At 46.0% G+C, this 24952-nt stretch overlaps 1 non-coding gene across 1 annotated transcript; it reads left to right on the top strand.

Annotated features, from left to right (window-relative positions):
- The first annotated feature begins 4995 nt into the window (after positions 1–4995).
- Positions 4996–5101, top strand: LOC113833650. Its single transcript, XR_003481765.1, has one exon. It is a non-coding gene; the product is annotated as a U6 spliceosomal RNA (small nuclear RNA).
- Positions 5102–24952: the final 19851 nt, after the last annotated feature.

The following is a 24952-nucleotide window of genomic DNA, read 5'->3' as shown; positions in this document are numbered from 1 at the left end:
CTGAGCCACCTCTCTAGCCCCAGCCACAACATTTTCTTAAATCTTCCTTGATTTCTTCCTTTTAAAGCAAAAATTTGAAAAATATTTGAGAGGTGTATGTTAAGGAGGCATTCAGAAAACAAGAACTGCTTTTTGACCAAGCTAGATTGCAGAGTTGGCTGGGAAATGGAGAGATTTCTACATCTGTTTTCCCAGCCTTGTGAACTGCATGGATATTGTACAGCCTGGCCAATTTGGGGGATTAGATTAATGCTGTCCCCATTTCACCAATGAAGGATTTATTTTAGAACTGTCACAACTCACAAATTACTTTCCCTTCTGAAGATGCAGCCGAAGATCTTCATGCAATAGCTAGTCCACCGTTTCCAGGACACTAAGTGACTTTAATGGGTTCTAGTGGAGTTGTCTGTGCTAAATGAGCAAGGACCAGTTCCCTATATTTCAATCAGATAGAAGGGACAGAACACCAAGCAAAGGCAGTAGCTTCTTCCTGCCCAAGTATCCTGTGGTCCACCTCATCTACGCAGCTGCTTCCTGTTGGCAGTAGGGTGTGATTGTATGATAGATACTTTTTTGGATTTTATTTGTAGCTCCTGGCTCATATCTACCCTCCCCAGAAAAGGCTGTAAACAATTAGAATTACTTTCCCCCAAATCAGGTCATAGGAACTGTAATCTTTCCCTACCTTTCTGTCCTGGAACTGGCCGTGAAGAAATTCTCTGGCCTGCCCTTTACCTCATTCCAAAGAGGTTTGTCCATACCTGGAAGGAGGAATGCTGTATAGAGGCCAAGAAGACTGCAGAAGCAGACATGCCTTGCTGGGTGTCCTCATCTGGTCTCCTTGGGGTTGGAGACAATGTTAAGTCTTCGGAAGATCCCAATGGATGGGGCTTGGAGAGCTTTGGTAGATCAGCTGATCAGATCTCTGGAAGATAACAGGTCTGGAGAAAAGTATATGACAGATTCCTGCGGCATGGGAACTCTGTAACCCTTCAACTATGCCTTACTCATCCTGAGTGTCTTTTTGTATCCTTTAATATTCCTTATGATAAGCTAGTGTGTTTCCCAGAATTTGGGGAGCCACTCAAGCACATTAATCAACTCAGAAATGGGGGTTGTGGGGACCTCACTTTATAGCCAGTTTGTCAGAAACAGAACAGCCAAAGGATAGCCGCTGGCTTCTAAAGGCAGGGGACAGTCTTGGGTCTGATGCTATTTCCTGATAGCATTCAAATTAATTTGGATTAGGCTAGCTAGCCAGTGCCCCCTGAAATTCTTTTGCTTAGTTGGTGTGTGAATAACACACAGAGACAGGCAGTTAGTATCAAGAGTACTCTGTGTTGTTTTGAGTTTGTTTTCCCAAAACAGAGCAGAGTTCAGCCACCCTGAGGCACCTAAATCAAGGAACTGTGAAGCTCTTTATCCAGCCTCAGGAGAAAAAAAGGAAATATTTGGATGGGGAAAAGGCAGCCTGGAAAGTGGGGGTGCCTAGTCTCCCTGAAAAGACAGGTCTGGCTCCGAAGAGGAAAAAAACTCACCTGAACAGATTCTAAAAGGAAGAATTTAACCCTGTAATAAGGGTGAAATTCTGAGAAAGCTGAGACATAGCTTTGGAACTCCTTGGTGTCCAGCAGGTGGCGATCAAATCCAACGTGGCCCGAGGCTGCTCTGGAAATCACCATGGAGAAGTAGCCTGTGAAAACATAAACAAGGGTACTCTTTTTGCTTTGTAACGTGTTCATTCTAGCACCCAAACCTCATTTCCCTTAGAAATGTTGTCCTCTTGGGCTAGAGGCATAGCTTAGTTGGTAGAGTGCTTACTTAGCATACACAAATCCCTGAGTTCAATTCCCAACACCCCATAAACTAAACATGATAGCACAGGCCTGTAATCCCAGCACTTAAAGTAGAATCAAGGTCATCCTTGGCTAAATAAGTTAGAGGCTATCCTGGGATATGTGAAATCCTGTCAGGCAGTGGTGGTGCATGCCTTTAAGCCCAGCACTCAGGAGGCAGAAACAAGTGGATCTCTGTGAATTAAAGATCAGCCTAATCGAGTTCCAGAACAGCCAGGGCTACATAGAGAAAACCTATCTAAAAAAAAAAAAAAAAAAAAAAAAAAAAAAAAAAAAAAAAGCTTTCCTAACCACAGACTCACAGACCCAGGGCTGTCCATAGATTCTAGGTTGGCAGTGGGGTATTCTCACTCCTGACAATCTGGAAATGTCAGTATCTTTTATGCCACAGCTAAAGTGTCCTTTGTTTTTCACTTTGTGTACATGGGATACACACATGCTATGGTGCACATGAGGAAGTCAGATGACAACTTGTAGGATTCAGTTCTCCCCTTCCACCACGTGGGTCCTAGGATTCAAACTCAGGTTATTAGGCTTGGCAGCAGGTGCCTTTATCTGCTTAGCTGTCTCACAGCCCCCAGTAAGAATAGTATACAAGCATATAATGCATTTTGATCGAGTCCACACTCTTTCCTTCCCCTCCAATTCTTACCCTATCCTCCCATCACTTCTCCTGACCAGTTTCAAGTGCAGGCCCACTCAAGAGCTCTCTCAATCTTTTGTTTGTTTGTTTGGTTGGTTGGTTTTGGTTTTTGTCACTGCTTTTGATAGAGTCTCACTATGTAGTCCTGGCTGGTCTGGAACTCTCTGTGTAGAGCAGACCTCAAACTCACAGAGATCTGCCTGCCTCTGACTCCAAGCACTGAGATTAAAGGTGTGCACCACCATGCCGGCTTTTTGTTTAAGCTGCTGAATCTTGTTAGTGATGCCTGTGTGTATATGAGTATAGGATAATCTACTGGAAGGTGGATAGCATCTAAAGATTCATATTCCTAAAGGATGCTGACTCTCCTTTCCCCAACAGCCACCAATGGTAGTAGCTCCTCAGGAATAGAAATTCTTTACCATCTGTATTGGGATTTTGATTGGCTTGATCTTGTACAGGCATTATGCAAGTAGTCACAGCATCTATGAGTTCACGTGTAGAAAGGCCTTGTCATGTCCAGCAAATATGGTTTCACTGCAGACATCCACTACCTCTGGCTCCTAAAATCTTTCTGCCCTGTCACTTACAATGATTCCTGAGCTTTGGGGAGAGGGATTGTAACCTGACTGTTCCATTTAGCACTCAACAGTCTTACCCTTTGCACACTGACCAGCTGTGGTCTCTGTATTAGTCACCATCTGCTATAAAAAGAAGCTTCTCTGGTAAGGAATGGGAAATGAACTACTTTGTTGATATGAAAATAAGAGCTTGAGGTGGGGGGTTATTACTATGTCTATTTAATTAGGTTCTCCCCAGGACCTATCACTTAGCTAACCATGGATTTATTTTTTGGCCCAGTTAATGGTACTAGTTCCATCTTATGGACCTGGTTTTAAATCCAAAATGTGATTGGTCACTCCCACAGCATTTGCACCACTAGTGTACCAGTGGACATAAATGCCAAACCAGTCATTAATGTAGCTTACAGGGGTCACTGCTGGGTAAGACTTGATTATTTTTCTCAACTAGTAGTGTACGTAGTTCCTTCTAGGACTGTGAAAGCTAGCCAGCGGGGGTAGAGAGGTTCCAGGTGAAAGCCAGCTTGAATTCTCTATGACCTATGACTCAAATATGTGATATCTTCAGCGATGGGATCTTATCATCAAGTTCTGGAGGGTAACCTTGATAGTTTGAAGAAGAAAGGCCCCCATAGGCTCATATATTCAAATGCCTACGGAGTGGTAATATTTAAAAGGAGTTGGAGGTGTGGCCTGGTTGGAGAAACTGTGTCACTGGGGGTGGACTTTGAGGTTTCAAAAGCCCAAGTCAGGCCCAGTGGCTCTTTCTCCCTACTGTGTATAGATCCAGATATGGAAGTCTCAGCTCCTCCTTCAGCACCATGTCTGCCTGCATGCCACCATGCTTCCTGCCGTGCTGATAATAAACTAAATTTCTGAAACCATAAGTAAGTCCCCACTAAATGCTTTCTTTTATGAGTTGCTGTGGTTATGGTGTCTCTTCACAGCAATAGAACACTGACTGAGACATTAGCAAGAGCAGTGGCTCTTAGCCTATAATGTTTGGGTGGGGTTAAAGGACCCCCATTGACCAACAACTCAAAAAAAAAAAAGTCATCTATATCTTCAGTACCAAATCCTTTAAGTCTGTATAAAAACTGCCCTTCTGAAACTCACACATATACAAATCTAAGAGTTTCAAACCAGGACCCGCAGGTGCAGTATAGGTCTACACTCAGCCACCTGGCATTCATGGACAGCAGGCCTCAAATTAATACATATGCTCTTTGCTTGCCTGTGGGCACAAGGCCATTGCTACCAGTTGGATACAATCAGCTTGCCAAGGTGGAGGGGATTCCACAGATTGTGTCTGTCAGCTTTCCCACCACAAACTGAATGAAGCAGGAGCTCTCTCTTGGTTGTGGAGAAATTACTCAGTTTCTATTTGCTAGCAGCTGGGGAACAAAGACCAGGAAAGGGAGCAGTGCTCTACCTGAGAACAGTGGCAAAGCCACTCTTCTCTGTTGGGGGGGGGGGGCAAAAACCTGGAAGTTGGAGATGCTAATAAACTCTGGATCCTTCTGCCTCCACTTCCCAAGTACCAGCCTGCACCACCACTCTAGCAAAATGCCTGAAGTCTATCCCATATTAGTTGTTACCTTTTTTCTAGGCCTTTGGGGTAGATGGTGTATCTCTCCCTCTAGCACCTGCTCTGCAAATAAGAAGTGAGTGTTGAAGGTGTCTAGTTTACCACTGGCAGAACCACAACAGAAGCTGTGTCTAAGCTAAGGGAACTGGATACCATAAGAGTGGGGAAATAAAAGTTCTGACCTCCCAATGCCCTACTCCCATAATTTCTATTCCCATCACTGAACAACTATTAAAGAGAAGTGAAGATCAGAAGTCAGATCTGCTGTCTATCTTCTTTATGTTGAGACGGTCAAGGGCTTGAGTCAGTCTTATAAAAGAAAGAGTAGTGATCACTTCAGCAGCACACATATGAAAATCTGAAATGACAGAGAAGATTAGCATGGCCCCTGTGCAAGGATGACACACAAATTTATGAAGCGTTCCAAATTTTAAGAAAAAGAATAAAGCTACTGTTGCAAACAGAGACTCTGGATGCTTGTCTGGGTAGCCTCTACTGTGTCTATTAAGTCAGACCTCTGCCCCATTTACCCCCTAGAGCTGTCCTCCTCTGCCAGTCTCCACCCATTCCCAATTACATTGGCTGACAGTGTCCACTTGGGATGGACCTGTGAAAGGACCTGGGATGCCACCTTTGAAAAAAGGTTACACTTCCTTTACTTCTCCTCCAGGAGAGCTCTACTTCCCTTGCTCAGGTGAGCTTCCATGAGACATTAGAAAGTTTCTGCTTGGTAGAGTTTTCCCTCTGTGCCCAGGCTTAAGAAGCTAACCCATGTTAAGTGCTGAGAACGGAGTTCGGGGAGACGCCAGTAATGACAAATAACAATACTCATCTGTTCTCGACACCCTGGGAAATCTTCAGCCTCGAGGAAGAAAATTCGGTCAGAATGACTAATGTCTTTTTCATCCAGTTGCTTTATTTCATTGTCAAAGGGAATGTCAATTTTTCCTGTCATTTCTCCCAGCTGTTTTAGTATGTTCTCATCTTTTCATGGGACGGGCAGTTAATGCAATAATTTGAGGCAAAATAAGTTTAAAGCATGATCCTTAAATTTTCAATGAATGTATAATCTACACTAGTTATTGGTGTATAATGTTATACCCAACTCTATTTATGTAAAACAATGAATATTCTCTCTCAGTATCAGTGGCCAAGAATTTAAAAGCAGCTGGAATGTAATGTTTACCTACAATGCATGAAGCCCTGGCTTAGATCCTCTGTTACCAAATTACTGGGCTTGGTGTCATGTGCTTGTAATCCCAGCACTCAGGGAAATTTAAACAGGAAGATCAAAGTCACAGTCAAAACAGGCAAGGTTCTATCATGATACATACCTAAGATTCTGACTCAAATAATTCAAGAGCAGAGTAGCTGGATGGTTCCGACTTAGTCTCTTCCAAAAAGTTGCAGTCAAGATATATAGGTGGCCTGGGCGGTGGTGGTGCACACCTTTAGTCCCAGCACTCAGGAGGCAGAGGCAGGCGGATCTCTGTGAGTGTGAGGCCAACCTGGTCTACAGAGTGAGTTCCAGAACAGCCAGGGCTACACAGAGAAATCCTGTCTCAAAAAATAAAAAAGGTACTTATTATTTAATGTGCATAAGTGTTTTGCCTGTGTGTACATACATATGTGCACCACACATGTGTCTATTGCCCCCAGAGGTCTGAAGAGGGCACTAGATCTCCTGGGGCTTGTGAGCTGCCATGTGAGTGCTGAGAATTGAACCCAGGTTCTCTGCAAGAACAAATGCTATTAACCACTAAGCCAAATCTCCAGCCACCACCACCAGGCCTGTTTGTTAAAGAGGTCTCATGTAGCCCAAACTGGCCCTAAACTCAGTATATAGCTTAAGTGACCTGATCTCCCTGCCTCTGCCTCCCGAGTGCTGGGATTAGAGAGGCATGTGCCACCATTACATTTCCGTATGAGTTGGGAGTTGGAAATCAAACCTGGGACTTCATACATCCTCATTAAACAACTGAGCTATAATCCCAGACTTTAAAGACAATGTGTTCAAATAATATTTTACTAATCAAACAATGTAGTAGGTCATGGGAAAATGGAAGTAAAAATAACCTTTACCTTCCAGAACCTGGTGTAGTGGAGGAGACAAGTGTTAAGATTTGGGCTGTGGAGTGCTGGGTAATGGTCAGTGATGTCTGTACTGAGAACTAGGCTATGAAACACAGTTTGTGAGCTGGGCAGTGGTGGTGCATGCCTTTAATCACAGCACTGGGGAGGCAGAGGCAGGGGGATCTCTGTGAGTTCGAGACCAGCCTGGTCTACAAGAGCTAGTTCCAGGACAGCCTCCAAAGCCACAGAGAAACCCTGTCTGGGGGGGGGGGGCACAAAAAAGAAACACATTTTGTCAGATTCAGAAAGAGCAACTCAGACTTTCAATGCTTTCAATGGATTTCAGTCTCTCATCATTGTCATTGAGCTTTAATTCTCCCAACAAGTCTTAGAAAAAAGTATGTCTCTTGTTTTATAGATGAATATATTGAGAACACAAAAGATTATATAACTTGACAGTGTTTGTTTTGGTAGTTCAAGACAGGATTTCTCTGTGTAGCCCTAGTTGTCCTGCAAACTTGCTCTGTAGACCAGGCTGGCCTAGAACTCAGAGACCCACCTGTTTCTGCCTCCAGAGTGCCACCCAGCTTGACACTGTTTTTTTTTTTTTTTTTTTTTTTTTTTTTTTTTTAGACAAGACTATATAGCTCAGGCTGATATGGAACTCTCAGTCCTGCCTCAGCCTCTTGAATGCTAGGACTCTAGGCATATATCACCAATAGATAGCTGTGGACTGTCTTTCAAATTGCAGAGTCAGCATTCAAATTCATCCTATTTCTAATATAACAAATATTTTCTCTGCATAATAAAAGCACATTAACAACAAATGTCAACATTAAGAATTCTATGAACTGGGGAGTGGTGGCACATGCCTTTAATCCCAGCACTTGGGGCCAGAGGCAGGCAGATCTCTGTGAGATCAAGGATAGCCAGAGCTACACAGAGAAACCCTGTCACAAAAAAAAAAAGAAAAGAAAAGAAAAAAAGAAAGAATTCTATGTATGGCTGGACATGGTGGAGAATGTCTTTGGTTTTTTCACTTCGAAACAGAGTCAAGCAGATCTGGGTGAGTTCCAGAACAGCCAGGGCTACACAGACCCTGTCTCCAAACAAAACAAAACTCTATGGGGGGTGAAGGGTACAGCAATGGTTCATTGGTTAAGAGCACTTGCTGCTGGGTGGGGCTGGTGTGGGGCTAGAGAGATGGCTCAGAGGTTAAGAGTACTACCTGCTCTTCCAGAGGTCCTGAGTTCAATTCCCAACAAACACATAGTGGCTCCCAACCATCTATAGTGGGATCCAATGCCCTCTTCTGACAAAGTATACATTCAGATAAAACATTCATATACATAAAATAACTAAATAAATCTTAAAAAAAAAAAGTACTTGCTGCCCTTGCAGAAGACCCATGTTTGTCCCCATATGGTAGCTTACAATCACAACCATCTGTAATTCCTGTTCCAGGGGATCCAGTGCCCTCTCCTAGTCCAGGTCCCAGGCATTTATGTAGTGTACATAAATATAGGCAGGCAAAACACTTATATACATAAAAATAAATCTTTTTAAAAATAATTCTAAGTAATCTTTTTTCATAAAATATTTATGGTTACTTCTTTCAAATATACATTCAGATGAATTCAGTCTAAATTTCACAGGAACTCTATAAATACCCTGGGTAATTAAGTGCTAGATTGGGTAATCCAGACAACAAGGGCAGGACTTGAAAAGACGGGAACTGCAGAAAGTTAAGATGAACTGAGGAACTTGTGCAGGCCTTCAGTGGCCTGGACAACAATAAAGATGACTGCACATTCCAGACCCTGGAATCACAAGAGCAAGGCTAACAATAAATTGGGCATGTGGGTGAGACAATGCTGAGTCCTCTACCCATATGGTGAGCTGGAAAGTAGTTGTCTGTCCTGAGTGCTGGGACTAAAGGCTTGTGCCACCACCACCCAGCCCATTCTTTCTCTTTGTTGTTGTGATGAGGTCTCACTATATAGCCAAGGCTGGCCTGAAACTCATGATCCTCCTTCCTTAACCTCAGCTCACTCTCCTTTTCTAGAAACATTCCAACATTCCAAGCTCTCAATTCTCCCATCTAATCATATTGTCACCTTGCATATCAAGCGGCACATTGTCCTAATGCTAGACTGGGGGCTGTACCAAAGCTTCTGGTCTCCTAGAATACAAGAGAACAGTTTAAGGAACAAATAGACTAAATATAAGTAACAGCACAAAGCCGGGCAGTGGTGGCGCACACCTTTAATCACAGCACTCAGGAGACAGAGGCAGGCAGATCTCTGTGAGTTAGAGACCAGCCTGGTCTACAAGAGCTAGTTCCAGGACAGGCTCCAAAGCCACAGAAAAAAACTTGTCTCGAAAAAACTAACTAAATAAATAAATAAAAGCACATTTGCTATAATATCAAAGTGCCGGTTACATACCATATAGGGAAGCATGACCACCTCCGTGTGGAAGAGGATGCCAGGCTATCTAAATTACATGGAAATGGGCCTCTCCCCCACTAGTGAGCAATAAGTGGGATGCTAACCAAAGCAAATCAGGAGGTGCTATGGGGTCAGACGAAACCCAGCAGCCTGGACCCACGCCAGCGGAAAAAGCCATTGTCTGAGTTGCTTTCTGGACTTCCTGCCCTCAAACATCTACCCCTCCCAAAATACACAATCTAGTACCTCCTATTCTGCCTGCCCAATGCCGTGGTGAGGGGGCCATGCCCACTGGAGGACAACAGACCATTGAGGTTTTCCAATGAGAAGAAAGATCATCCAGCCATGACACAGGGTAGGGTCACAGGAGAAGGATGTTACCCAAACTCAGTATTCTAAGATCCTCCTCTCTCTCAGTCCCCACTCACTTCTGGTTCTACTCATACGGAACATGTGGACTTTCCTGACTGAAGTGAGCAACAGTTGGGTGGCACGGAGTGTTTCTCTTAAGGTATCAGTCTTCTAAGCATGCCCCAGGGGGTTTGTACCTAAGGGAGAATTCAGCAGACTGGGTGTGGCTGAGAGTCTTGTCTGGGATGAGGAATTTCTAGTTCACTCTTGTGTTGTTGGAGTTTTGGGGTAAATGGTATTTTGGGAGGAACAGGGTCTCCCTGTCTAGACTAAGCTGGTGTTGAACTTGCAGTCACCATCCTTCAGCCTCCACCTCCCAAGGGCCGGAATTATAGGCGCATACCAACACGCAAAGCTTTCAAAAACCCACGTTCACTGTGATCCCCACACACCCGGCCTGTCCAGTCCAACCCTGACCCAATAGGAGCCTGTTTCCCTGCTGGTTCCCATTCCCAGTCACTGCTTCCAGCCCCAGCGCCCCACCTCCATCCACACACTCCTCTGGCAAACAGACTGAACTGTTGGCTGGGAACTACACTCAAAGCGGAAATGGGCAGTTGGGAGGTGTGATTTATGTCTCTGACTTCACCCCAGGCTGGAGCCCAAAAACACCCTCCTCCAAATGCCCTTTTGGCAAATTTCCTCTCCCTCAAAAACCTCAGGCTCTTCTAGCTGGTCATAGGTCATCAAATAAACCACCTCATCCACCATCCTAGCAAGCGGTGACCTTTCATGCCTCCAGCTCCTGCCCATTACAGACAAGGAAGAATGCATTGTCTTTACAAATCACCACAGGAGGCAAAGGCTCCTATCAGCCCCAAACAGTAGGGAAGTCCCTCTAACGTCTAATTTCCTTTTCTCCTGCTATTGAACCAGTAGCCGGTGAAAACAATAGGGAATTTGCTGTCTCAGAATCCAACTTCTTCTGGTCTCCTTGCAAACTTAAAGCATCCCCAACATGATAACTCACTGTTTCCATCTTTAAAGACGTCTCATAGGGCCTGATACAGTGGTGCACACCTGTAATGCACTGGCTAGCCAGAGCAGAATCTTGAGTTTGTGGCCAGCCAGAGTGACACTGTGAGATCCTATCTCAAAATGCCAGGAAAAAAGTGGGAAGGAGTGCTATCAAAGTGTCATATTCTCCTTCTTGGTAACATGGTGTTGGCATCCTCTCATCCTCAAGGACTGAAAACCAAACCCATGCCACCCCACCAGCCCTATAGTCCAGAATGGATTCTACTGGATGCAAAAGTCCCTTAACTCTGGAGATGTTCTTTCACCAGTTAGAAATCCTACTGGAACCTAACCATCTTTTCCTGCACTTTTTTTCCTCCTCCTCCTCATCCTCCTTCTTCTTTTTTCTTTTCTTTTCTTTTTTTTTTTTTTTTTTTTTTTTTTTTGGAAAGGGTCTTATCATGATGCAGCCTTGGCTGTCCTGGGACTCTTGGTGAACACCAAACTGACCTCAAACTCATAGAGATCTGCCTCCCCAGTGCTGGTACCAAAGGCTTATGCCACCATGCCAGCTTTTCCTGCTTTTAAAGATGACTCATCAATCAAATGCCCTTGTTAACTTTAGCTGTTGAGACCATTAAATGAGAAAATCAAACCAGGCTTGGTGTCTGGAACCTCTAAAGTCAGCACACATGCTGAGGCAGGAAGATTGCCCATTAGTTTAAGTGCCAATCTGGGTTACACTCGGAGTTTCAGGCTAGCCTGTGCTATAGAATGAGACTGCTTTGGAGAGAGGGAGAGAGGAGAGGGAGAGCCGGGCATGGTGTAACATGGCTGTGTCCCAGCATTTGGGAGGTAGGGGCAGAAAGATCAAGCATTTAAGGTCGTCATCAGCTACAAAGGGAATTTGAAGCAAGCCTGAACTATAAGCCTTAAAAACCAAGTGATGGGCATGGTGTCACACCCTTAATGCCAGCCAGCACTCAGGAGGTAGAGGCAGCTGGATCTCTGTGAGTTCCAGGCCAGCCAAGGCTACATGCGACCTATCTCAAAAAAGAAAAGGAAGAAAGAAAGAAAGAAAGAAAGAAAGAAAGAAAGAGACCATCATATTAATTTGGGACATATCAACTGCTGCTGCATAGGATTGTCTTGATGTTAAATTAGGTAATATATGTATACTGCTTAATTTCTTAAATGGTATTTAATAACTTTAGCTTCTCCCATCTCCATAATACCTCCATTACAGAGGGACCTGGGAATTTGCCCTTCCCAGATGTTCAGAGCTGTGTCTCATTTCAGTCTCCTTGAATAGGATACTTACATTCTAGGTTTTAGTTTTTGAAGGCCCACAGTCAGATGAATGAGTGAGCCACCCTCCATTCACTTCTGGAGTCTGGCCTGGCTGCCTGGCTTTCCTCACCACCCCCTACAGAGCCCTGAGCTCATCCTGGTTACCAAGTATTTGTTTGTTCCTGGCCCCTCACAAGGACTTCAGCCCTGGTTTTCCCCTGGGTTTCTGTATAAGAATCTAAATGTATTGGAGTAAGATGGAACCCCTAATGCTCAGCTAGCTTCATCACTCTCATTTAGGAAAGACAAACTTCAGAGCCAAAGAAGGAGAATCTTGCACAAGTTGGAACTTCTGAGTGTCTGGATTCATCCCAGTGGTTCCTGTCTATTCTCATGGCTAGAATCCCCATTCCCCTTCTTCCTTTCTTCCTCTCTGTGGGCAAAATAAATCAGTATTTTTAACTACCTGGAACATAAGCAAGGGCTGGTCAGGGGGTCCCAGAAAATCCTCCACTCACAATTTTTCTTCCTCCTCTCTCCCAGGTGCCTCCTAACCGATTCCTGGCCTTGCATTCCTCTCCTGACACCCCCTCCTGTCACGCTTACTTGCTTCAGTGCTGATGTGTGCCATTTGCACATCGCTCAGCAATAAGTTATTGTTTTGTTGGTTTAATTTGGTGATGTTGGCTTTGTACATACGTGGCCTGTGTGTGTGTGTGTGAGTGTTCACATGCAAGTGCACATGCATGTGGAGGCCTGAGGTTGGCTTCTGGTGTCTTCTTCAATTGCTTTCTTCCTTATGTACTGAAGCAAGGTCTCTCATTGAACTGGGAGCTCTCTCCAGGGGTTAACTGGCTTTGTCTCCTGAAGGCTGGCATGAGACGGAGGCTGCCATGCACACCTGTGGCTATAGCTTTGATGCGGGTAGTGGGGAATCTCATCCTGTCCTCACACTTGTACAGTGGGCAATCATTCCAATCCCATACTTGCACACTAAGTGCTTTACCCTCAGAGCCAACTCCCCTGCCCCGGCTTTGCTGTTTTGAGTCAGGGTCTCCCTAACTGGGCAACCTGGAACTCACCAACCCCTTGCCTCAGACTCCTGAATTCTGGAATTACAGACATGCACTACAATATCAGGCTACATATTTGTTGCTGTTTTAACAAGTTTGAGTGGAGTGCCTTTAATCTGAAGCAAAGATGTGCCAAGCTCTGAGTTTGAAGCCAGTCTAGTCTACAATAGTGAATTTCAGCCAGCCAGGGCTACAGAGTGAGGCCTTGCCTAAGGGGAAAGAAATTTTTTTGATTATATTTTATGATATATATATCATTAAATAAATGATTATATTTTTATTTTAGAATAAAAATACTTTGTTTTTAAAAATAAACAATTGGATGAGGGGAACTGCCGGGCGTTGGTGGCACACACCTTTAATCCCAGCACTCAGGAGACAGAGACAAGCAGATCTCTCTGAGTTCAAGACCAGCCTGGTCTACAAGAACTAGTTCCAAGACAGCCTCCAAGCCACGGAGAAACTCTGTCTTGAAAAAAAAATAGATGAGGGGAATTTAGGGGCTTTTGGGGGGGGGTGTTTTTGTGTGTGTGTGTTTGCTTACAGACAGGATTTCTCTATGTAGCTCTAACTGTCCTGGAATTCATTCTATAGACTAGACTGCATTCAAACTCACAGAAATAATACTGCCTCCACCGCTGCCCATCAAGGTTGTTGTTTTTATTTTTGTTTGTTTGATTGGTTGATTTTTGTTGTTGTTGTTGTTTTATGATCACTGGGGGTCTGGAGCTCACTGGCTCAACAGAAGACTCTTCCAGAAGGCTCAATTCCCAGCATCCACAGAGGTGGCTCACAATAGCCTGTAACTCCAACTCCAGAGGATCTGACAACCTCCTCTGCCACCCTCAGGCACCCACAAACAGACCCATACACAAAATAAATAATGAACTTTTTCTTAAAATGCTCAATGGTTCTCTTTGGGAATGTTTAATCAGAATCTGTGTCTCTTCAGATACCCAAGGAGTAGATGCAATGCTAGGCATACTAGAGTAACCGAGTCTGTGAGTATCACCACCCCACAAGCCATAAGAGCATTCCTCCTGGGGAGGCCCACACACCCCAAAGCCAAGCTGAAAGCTGAGATGTGGTTTCTCCCAGACTGATTAAATTTGAATCAGCTTTTCTACTCCCTTTAAGCACGTTAATTATCCTCTGTATGCCTCAGTTTCTTCCCCTTGTGGGATAGACAAGAAGACATCCCTCATACAGGAACAGTACCAACTAAGTTAATTCACAGAAAGCTATTTGAATGCACACAGTATGCCAAAGAGCACGAGCTATTATTACTTTAGAGTTCCAGGAAGCTGTGTCCCCAGCCCCACCCCATGCAGACCTGGGCCATGTGGCCAGATTCTGTATCTTTATGGGCTCTTATTACCCCCTCTCCAAACCTGCCCATATGGTCCCTGTGCAATCTCACCCTTCTTCAGCTCCTTTCTATCCCTCTGGGCCCCAAACCTGGGCATGGGGGGGAGGCAAAAAAGAAGAGAGGGGAAAACCTGGCTATTTTAGGGCAGAAGAACTATTGGAGGGACTGGAAAGGGGGGAAGCAGGGAGTGGACCTAGAGTTGGGAGGCTCCTTATTGGGAAAGGTCCTGTCTGATTCTGAGAGACAGAGGCCAGGCCTTGGCACCAAGCCAAATCCAAAGAGCAGGCTCCAGGTCCTAGTCTCAAAGCTAGTACCAGAGAAGGACCTAGATGCTCATTTGCTTTGAACCCTTCCCCAGACAGTCCCTGACCCCAACCCTACCCTGCTAACCAAACCATAGCTATTAAAGTAGCTAGACCTGGCTGGGTGGTGGTGGTGGTTGCCTTTGATTCCAGCACTCAGGAGGCAAGCAGATCTCTGTGAGTTCACGGCCAGCCTGATCTACAGAGCTAGTTCCAGGATAGCCAGGGCTACACCAAGAACCCTTGTCTCGTAAAACAAAAAACAAAAACAAAAACAAAAACAAAAAGTAGCTATATGGGAGCTGGAGAGATGGCTCGGAGGTTAAGAGCACAGGCTGCTCTTCCAGAGGACCTGAGTTCAATTCCCAGCAACCACATGGTGGCACACAACGGTTCCCACGGGGATGGGGTGCCCATGACTAATCAATGAGAGAGTGAGAGAAAAGTTACATTCCTTGACTTGTAGGGCAGTGGATGGAGGTGGGAGGTTGGGCAGGGGCAGATTGAAGCAAAGACAGCCAAGTAGGGACACAAAGAGAGAAGCTAGACAAGGTTGGGCTGGGCTGGGGTATCTCTTCAGGCCTGCTCTCCACATTCCAAGCTAAAGGAGAAGCAATACCAGGTGAACCACACGTCGAAGTCAGTGTTCCCCATCCCTGTCAAAGGAGCCCCTCCCTCAGTTCAGGGCTACTGGCTTTGAATGGGGTGAGGGAAGGATACAGAGGCATCTCACTAGCATTCCCCAGTCCCTGACTCACCCACCCAGGGGTCCCCTTGCCCAAAAGACCATGCATGGAAAAACTCTGCTGTACAAGGTTGAGAGCCACACAGGGAGTATAAGAGCGGAAATGAGCTGGGAGCCAAGGTGCTGAAGCAAGGAAGGAAGCCAGTCTGCCACCACAAAGGAGGCAGGAAAGAGAGGGAACAAACAGCCAAGTGCTTCCTGCCCATGCTGCCTCCAGCCCCCTTTGCCCTATGCAGACATCTCAGTGCCCCCAGCAAGACAGGTTTAGCTAGGCCTGGAGGTTCACACCTGTCGTCCTAGCATTTGGGAGGCAAAACTAGGAGGATTACTCCATGTTTGAGGTGAGCCTGGGGGCTTCATGGTAACTTCCAAGCCAACCAAGGCTACATAGCTAAACCCAATCTCAAAAAGCCAAAACCAAACATAAATAAATAACAAGCATCCAGCATTCATGACAGGAGCCCAGCTATTCTCCCAGCAGTTCCTACACCCACAGCTGGAGAATTGCCTCCACCCAAACCTGTGTCGCCACCAAAGAGACCCATTCCTAAACGTCTCTCTAATGTAGCAACCAGTGGTGGCACACACCTTTAACCCCAGCACTTGGGAGGCAGAGGCAGATGAATCTCTGAATTCAGGTTAGCCTGATCTATAGAGTGAGTTCCAGGACAGGCGGGGCTACACAAAGAAATGCTGTCTAGAAAAATCAAAAGTGCCTCTAATCCCAGTATTCAGGAGTCAGAGGCAGGAGGATCTCTGTGAGTTTGAGGCCAGCCTGGTCTACCGAGAAAGTTTCAGGACAGGCTCCAAAGTTACACAGAGAAACCCTGTCTCAAAAAACCAAAAAAAAAAAAAAAAAAAAAAAAAAAAAAGAGCTGATGGCTAAATGAGGGAAGGGCGACTGGCGGGGAAACAGGAATTGTGAGAACAAGTAGTCCTCATCTCAAATCTGCTACTTCATCTCCCATACCACCCCCAGAAAAAAAGAAGAGGGGCTCATACCCACACATCACCCCCAACTTTGGCTTTGCCCACTCAGGACACAGATAACCTGTCCTAGTAAACACTGACACAAGCATATACAGTTCAAAGGCTGTGCATGTTACCAGCTCATATACACGCTCATGCCACACAGGCACCTCACCCAAGCGGGCCAGTACAAACAGTGAGCATTGATGTGAAGGGAGAAAGAAACCTGTCTGTCTGGGACCCACAAGCTGGTCCAGCTTTGGCTCTCCTCCAGGCTTAGAGCCCTTTTCTTACTCCTCCCCCGAGACTACAGCCTGCAGAATGCAGCAAAAAAGGAAGACTGGAGGCACGTAGGGTGCTCTGGCCTGCAGCCTGCTTCCTGTGAAACTCTGTCAGCTGCCTGGGTTTCTGGAGCCCTGCCCTGCTCCCTGAGGTGATCATATGGAAAATGTCCAGCTGTGGTTGCTTGAAGAGATGAGCTCAGCCAATCTGAGTGGGGCTGGGGGCTTGGACTCAGCGTCAGACTTTCCACCTCAGATCTACCCCTCCTCCCACCCCCATACACCACCCCTGGGATCCAGGAGCAGGAAAGGGGCCAAAGGGACAGTTGCATCACTGTCTCAACCTTGGCTTGGAGAGGGAGGGGCAGAGAGCAGGCTATACCCTCTAGTCTGCTTCACCCCTGCCTGCCACAGAAGATGAACAGGCCAGAGGAGCTGGACCTAAAAAGACCAGAGAGAGAAACTGACCTGCATGTGTTAAGTGGGGAGAAGAGTGGTCAGAAATCTGTGCCCGAGAGGGAGGGGGACGGACAGAAGCCCCAAGGAAGAAAAGATCAGCTGAAGGAACTAAAAAATGACAAATGACATAGAAAATCAGGCCCTACGTGGAGAGTAGGGGATTGGGGGGGTAAAGTAAACCAGGTGACCTACTTCCTGCCTCCTCAGAACTGCAGCTGCCTCTCAGTGACCATTGGAGAGCTCCTCACCAACTGCTGGAGAGAATTTGAATTTTTTCCATCAAGCAGCTTCCAAGGCTTATCTACTTCCCACACTTGAGGACGCCACACCAGCCTATCTCCATGTTCCTTCTCTCTCTCCTCCCTTTTATTCCCCTTTCTTCTCTTCTCCTTTCTTCTTCCTTCTCTCTCCTACCATCTCCCTTCTCACTTCTGTTTCACCTAATTTTCTGTTACACCACTTCTGTTTCTCTCTTCCTAGTCATTCTTCCTTTTCTCTCCGACCTCTACTCTCAAGAGGTGGTTGGTGGTGCCCATCTTTAATCCTAGCACTCGGGAGGCAGGTGGATGCAGTTCTCTTTGAGTTCCAGGCCAGCCAGGGCTCTAAATGGAGACCCTGTCTGAAAAACAACAACAAAAAAAAGTCTCCAACCCAGCTCAGCTCCCCTCCTTCCTCCAGTTCACAGAGCTTTGTATGTTCAGTCAGAGTTAGATCAAAAGCCCCACTGCTGTCCCTTGCAGACTTTGGGGTTCACAGGGTGGAACCACACAGGTTTGAAGCTGAAAATAACACCATTTAGGTGGCTCAGATGCCCAAAGTGAGCAAAGTGAATTGCAGAAGATATGAGACCCTCTTTTTCTTCTGTTTGGTTGATGACAGGCTCTTGCCTGTAGCTGCATCACTTCCCCATCTCCAGCTCTTTCTCTCTGATGGTTTTCCAGTTTTCCAAAGACTCCCCACCTGATAACAACTTCCTTTCTCCCTTCCCCCCTTCCCCTCCTTGTGGTTTTCCTTCCCTGCACCTCCTATTCTGCCCTTCCTTCTTACCCTTGCTTCCTACAACTTCTGTAAACTATTGGTTTGGGGTTGGGGAGTAGAGTAGAGATCTCCAGTTGTAGAGGTATGGCCAGCCATGACAGCCTGGGCTGGAAGGAAGTGCCCTAAATGAAAGCCTGGTTTCCTAGAGACACAGCTCTCCATCTGACTCCCCCAGTTTTCCCCTCCAAGGTCAATCTCTATCGCACACCTCCGCTCTATCTTGGAGACTTAGAGACCCTCGCCCTGTCCTCTGTCTCCAGAATTAGGTAATGTGGAACACACTAGCTAAGTGTTGATCTGAACCTGGAATAGGAAGGCCTCTGGCACGCAGCCTGTGAGCTGGGGGACAGCTGTCGAAAGGGATCTCAGCCAAAGGGTCAGGAAGCATCTCCTCTTGCAGAGGCTGAGGTGCTGTGGGGAGGGATGTGCGCTGGCTCTTTGCTATATAAGTTTTGATGATGGTGGTGGATTTGGAGGGGGTTGTTTGGTTTGTGTTCTGTTGTTGTTGTTTCTTTTGTTTTTGTTTTGTTTTTCATTTGTTTGCTTTTGTTTTTGAGACAGGGTTTCTCTATGTGACAGTTCTAGGACAGCACTGACTGTCCTAGAACTCACTGTGTAGACCAGGCTGGCCTCAAACTCACAGAGATCTGTCTGCCTCTGCCTCCCGAGTGCTGGGATTAAAGGTGTGTATATGAGACAATGCCATACAACCATCTAGCATTTCCCCTATCTGGGGATAACTGAAGGAATGGAAATGTATATATTGAAAGGACATCTGCATTCTTAAGTTGTAATATTGTTTACAATAGTCAACAATGAATCAACCAGTGTTTATCAATGGGTGAGTAGAGAAAATGTGGCTCATATTTGCCCAGTGGAGTATGCTTCAGCCATAAAAAAGAATGAAAAGTTGCGGTTTGGTCTAGCATAGGCAATCCTATCCTAGAGGACTTCATGTTGAGTAAAGTAAGTCAGGTACTGAAAAACTAATGTCATGTGATGTCATTCATATGTGGATTGTAAACAAGTCAATCTAATAATAGAAAGGAGAATGACGATTACCAGAGGCTGAGATAGTTAGGAGACAGAAATAGATGCTAGCCCAAGGACACACAATTATAGTTAATATCAACTTAGTATCAATTTTAGGATCTAGTATACAACAAGCTGATACTCAGATCTTTGTTTTATTTTGCTTTTGGTTTTTTGAGATAGAGTCTTACTACATAGCCCTGGCTAGCCTATTCATAGAGATCCTCCTGCCTCTGCTTTGTAATTGCTAGGATTAAAATCATATGCCACCATGCCCATCAAAGTGACAACAGGTAACCAGTTTGTTGCCCTTTGGCAACTACCTTTACCACCAAGTAACCATGTGAAGCAATGCTCTTCTTAACTAGATTTAACCATTTCCCAATATACTTCAAAATACTGAACATGATTTAAAAATTCAATGTTATTCATGAAATTTTATTTTTCTTTATGTGTGTGTTTTAAAAGAACACAAGTCTGCAACTGGATCTGGTGAGACACACATCTACTCCCAGCATTTGGGAGGCAGAGGCAGGCAGAGCTCTGAGTCTGAGACCAGCCCGGTCAACATAGTGAGTTCCAGGACAGCCAAGGCAACACAAAGAAACCCTTTCTTGAGAAAAAAATAATAACTACCTTATGCATATAAGTGTTTTCCCTAAATGTATGTGCACAATATGTATGCCTGGTGCCCTTAGAGGCCAGAAAAAAAAGCGTTGGAAACCCTGAAACTAGAGGGTTGTGAGCCACCATGTGGGTGCTGAGAACTCAACCCAGATCTTCTGGGAGAGCACCAAGTGCTGTTAACTGCTGGGCCATCTTTCTAGCCCCTATTTATTGTTTTTATAAAACAGGGACTCTTGAGGCTGGACACATCACTCAGTGGTAGGGTAATTGCTTAGCATATGCAAGGTCCTGGGTTCAATTCCCTACATTATGAAGTAATAAATAAGGAGTTGAAGAAGGGGTAAAGTGCTTGTCAGGCAAGCATGAAGACCCAAGTTCAGATCCCAATCAATCATGTAATAAGCTAGGCTTGACAGCACAGACCGCAGCACTGGGAAATCAGAGACAGAAGGATCTCTGGGGTTTACTAGCCAGCTAGCCTAGCCAAATTCTGTCTCTAAACTAGATTGAAAGCAATTGAAGGAAATGCCCAATATCTGCCTCTGTATTTCACATGCACACTCATGCACATACACACAGAAAATAAACAATTATTTTTATTTTTTTTTTCATTTTTTTGTTGTTGTTGTTTTGAGACAGGGTTTCTCTGTATAGCCCTGGCTGTACTGTAACTCACTCTTTAGACCAGGCAGACCTCTGCCTCCCATGTACTGGGATTAAAGGTGTATGCTACCACCACTGTCAACTGAAAGAATCACACACACACACACACACACACACACACACACACACACACACACACACCCTACCTCACTAGCTCACTTGCTCTAGGAGTGCTCCATCACTGGCCTCATGAATCCCAGCCCCCAGCCTCAGAGACTTTCTCTGTTAGCCTTATGCAATGCTTGCTGTAGCAGACAGCTGGAACCCTTGTGAGGTCATTGTAAACCCCATGATTCAGCACTGAGATAGGTAGCACTCACTGAAGGGTAAGGAGGTCTACCTATTCTTAGCCTTGCACATGATCCCTAGAAAACAAATGTGCTCATTGTGAAGTGGTGATAGACAAAGAGGAATCTGCAGCCAAAGGAGTGTGTATTTAGGCTGAGTAGAGCCAAAGCTCTAGTGATTTCCTGAGGAGGACTTGTTCCTGAAAAGCAAGCAGGTCGTTATCCTGGACCCCATCTCCAGCATCATGCCATGTGTTAAGGACAAAGTGTACACCATGACACACACACACATTCACACATTCACACACACACACTCACCCTGACTCACACTCACTCACTCCTACCAGGTCAGAGATACTGTCATCTCTGTAGAGCCATAAAGAGCTGTAGCTCCTGAAATGTCTGGGTTTGGGGCACAATCCCTGGCTTTCTTCCCATCCTCCCTGACAGGGCCCTGACAATGTTTCAACTTCCTGTCTTGGCTGGCAAACCTTCCACGGAGAGCTAGAAATGGCAGGCAGACTTGTGGAAGTAGGAGGAAACTCCTGGCTCATCCACACACCCTTGTAGCCTCAATCAGATGTGCACTGGGAATCCTGATGCTCCAGGTCCCTCCCTGATGGGCTCCAGATGTGCTCACATCTGGGAAGGCCATCCCAGGAAGCTGACACTCCCACTTATAGCTCCCACCCCGGATGGAGTCTCTCCTTTCAGCTTCCAGGCCTCCAGCTAAGAAGTATCAGGCACCCCTTTCCTCTCCAGAGGTAGGGATGATGAGTAAAGGGGGAACAGTGAGAAAAAATGGGGGTGAGGTAAGAGAGCAAATCAAAGGAGGTCAATGTTTAGGACACCCCTGAGAATCTCATTTTTCTTTTAACTTTCTATCTGTGTTATTAAATTTTGCTGTACAGCTCTGGGGACTCCCAAAAGGCTGAGAAAGAAAAGAAAGAAAAACTGAAGAAAGTTGGAAGAGATGGTCCTCCCTTCCAATGGGCAACTTGTACCTGAACTTGTCCTTTTTATCACAGTGTCCCCTTCAGCCCTATCCTTCCCCATCAATGCCTGTCACCTAGACCCCATCTCCCTTCCCTGCCCAGTCCAAAACACTGCAGTTTGGTGTCGCAGAACTATCTAGCCACCATGTCAGTCACTAGGTTCAGAGTTCCACAGCCCCCAAAGGACCTAAGCACCCAGGACTGCTCTTGTCACCCTAGTGACCCCATTGCATCCACCTCCTCTTACATTCTGAGCAAAGTGGGGGTGGGGAGGAGAGTGCAATCTGGCTTTATTTTTACCTCTGGGACATGAGGAGGGGTTTCTCCCTGGGCAGACGGGTGGGAGTGATAAGTAGTGACTCACAGATGATGGAGCCATCAGTTCCCCTAAACAGAGACCTGAGTCAGGGCAGTGACAGCCTTTGAGTTCAGAGGGCTTACTCTTGTACTTTCCCACTTCCCTCTCTTACAGACAGCGATGTCCCAACTTTAGCAGACTTGTTCTGTGACTGGACTCCCACTCTGCAGAACCTCCTCCCCTGCAGCTTCATCCTCTTCACTGATGCCTTTACTTCCTCCCAGTGAGGTTCCACGCCTGCCTATCACTCCAGCTCAGGGCAGGGAGATTGGGTTCTGAGGTCAAATCTCTCCTTTTCCTCTGAGTTGTGCCATCTTTTTTGAGAACATTTAAGTCTGAGAAATCCCTCGAGTAAAAGAAAGACTGCCCTGGCCAGAAGCCAGCAGCCTGGGGTCTCTGGTCGAGCCCATCTTTCCAGGCTTCAGGAGTTGGGAAATCAGGCTGCCCTAGCGCGCCTTGACCCATTTGTGTTTCAACCACACCAGCTAGGAGAGATTTGAGAGAAAGGAGGGGTTTGTTTTGGGGGGGCAGTGAGGGCTGATTATGGGGGTTTTGTTCTGTTGTTGTTGGATTTGCTTTTGTTTTGCTGTGGTGGTGGTGGTTTTGTTTGTCTTGTTTTTAGTTTTGTTTTATCTGTTGTTTTGTTTTGTTTCGTTCGGTCTGGTTTGGTTTATTGAAACAGGGTTTCGCTGTATCGCCCTGGTTGTCCTGAACTCGCTCTGTAGACCAGGCTGGCCTCAAACTCAGAGATCCCCCTGCTTCTGCCTCCCTGGTGCTGGGATTAAAGTTGTGTGCCACCACCACCTGGGTAGGTTATGGATTTTTCAAGACAAAATTTCACTATGTAGTCTACACAGGCCTGGAACTCACAATCCTCCCTCCTGCCTCAATTTTCCAAGTGCTGGGATTACAACAAGCGTGTGCCAGCAAGCCCAACTACAGAGAGGTTTTATTTCATAAGGCCCTCAGACCCCTTTATCCAGCCAAACTTTCTACAGGCCCCATATGGTGCAAGCCTTCTTCTTAAATTCAGTATGCCCAGCCTCAATGCTCTCATCTGAGAGTCTGAGGAAGCTTCTGAGTCTTACCCCCAGAGAAGTCACACTCAGACATACAAACCTTTCCCTCCAGTTTTAGAGGATTAATGGGTTGTATATACAATCCTCCTCTCACTCCACCCCCAAGGACAGCAGATCCAGATTAGGATCCCTGCTCCCCTGTAGAAGCACAGCTTTGAGAAGGGCTAACACCGGGAAGAGCAAGCCTGAAAATACACTGGGATGCTTTGGGTGCTCCTCTGCCTTTTTCTTTTTGTGATGTTGCTAGTCACTCCTCTGAGTTTCCTAATGTAAAATTAGGACAAGCATACCTTCAGTGCTAGGCCTTTGGGAAGAATAAATGGAGAAACAGCTTAAAGCTCAGCCTGGAACCCAGCATAGCATGTGTTAGATAAGCCATTACTGTTTCACACCCTAACCTGGCTATCAGAGCTTGGCATGACTCCTGATTTTATGCTTTGTATCTGCATCTGCATTCCCCTGTGGAAATTCACTCTTCTACTTCTAAAGTTACAGGCAAGCTGTTGACAGCAGGAGCTCATGTGATTGTCCTGGTCTTGTCCTTCACCCTCTGTGCCTCCATCATGGAGCACACTATGATTAATAATAGCCATCACAGCAAATCATTACCTCTGAACCACAGGACAGAGGCTACCAGAGATGTCAGATCTGAGAGGGAAACCAGAGATATACAGAGGCCCACAGACAGACTGACCAGATAGGTAAGCATCAGAACATAGAGAAAGGGTTGAGAGGAGACCGAGGACACATGCAGTGGGCTCGGAGGAGAATCATGGGTTTGGAGTCAAAGCACCCAAGTCAAGCTAAGCTGGGCTGGCACTTGCTACCCCAAACTTGAGTTTGATCCCAGGGATCCATATGGTGGAATAAGAAAGCCAACTCCTGAAAGTCGTCCTCTGACCCACTCATGTGCGTCATTGTCTGTGCATGACCTCACACACACAAAAAATAATTGTAAAAAACAAACAAACAAAAGACCAGCACTCAGGTCCTAGACTCTCCCTGGTTAGCCATGTGACCTTGAACAAGTCATCACTCTGCAGCAATTTTCTCTTCTGAAGAAGATTGGATGGATAGCCTCTAGGGATCCTCTGACTATGGCCTGGAGTGTTATGCTGAAACACCTCCAAACAGGAAGAAATCCCAGTTCAGATTCAACAAGAAGCAGAGGAAAGGGAGGCTAGGCAAAGGCAAGCAAGACAAGTGAAAAGACTGGAGATGTTGGGGCCACTGGGCGAGGACTTATAAGGGCAGGGAGAGCCAAGAGAGGAGGGATATTGGGGAGAGTGGAAAAGCTAGCCAGAGAATGACTAAGGGGCTCCTGTGTAAACAGGAGCAAGGAATGGACAGGGAGGGGGCCTGTTTAAATTGGCCAATGTTGGGGGATTGAGGAGGAGGACTAGGGCAGGACACTATGTCCCCTGTCCCCCACCAAAACTCCTGGGAGAATCTGAGTCACACACCTCCCTGGCTGTACACCCCCCTCCTTCCCCCAGCTCCTAAATCCTGGGAAAAATCTAGAGAGAGTCTGGGCTGAGAAAGGAGAGAGCTAGATTCATACATGTGGGGCCCAAGCTTTCATGTGGATCCCTATAAACAGTGAGGCTCCATCCTTCTCTCCTTGGCTGGTCTCACCAGAGGTTACCTTTGGGCACTGCTTGCCTCAGATTCTGACCCACAGATTCCTTGGGTTCCTAACCTGACAGAGGGTCAGGACCTTTAGATGTGAAAGTGGAATGGAGCCACATGGCTGTGGTCTGCTCAGCTGGCCTCTCCCTGGGGCTGCAACTGGCTCTGGAGGTGGGATTTTAAACACCTGGATGGGT

This window comes from Cricetulus griseus, chromosome 2, assembly GCF_003668045.3.
Source record: "Cricetulus griseus strain 17A/GY chromosome 2, alternate assembly CriGri-PICRH-1.0, whole genome shotgun sequence".
Lineage (NCBI taxonomy): Eukaryota > Metazoa > Chordata > Mammalia > Rodentia > Cricetidae > Cricetulus > Cricetulus griseus.
This window is presented reverse-complemented; position numbering and strand designations above follow the sequence as displayed.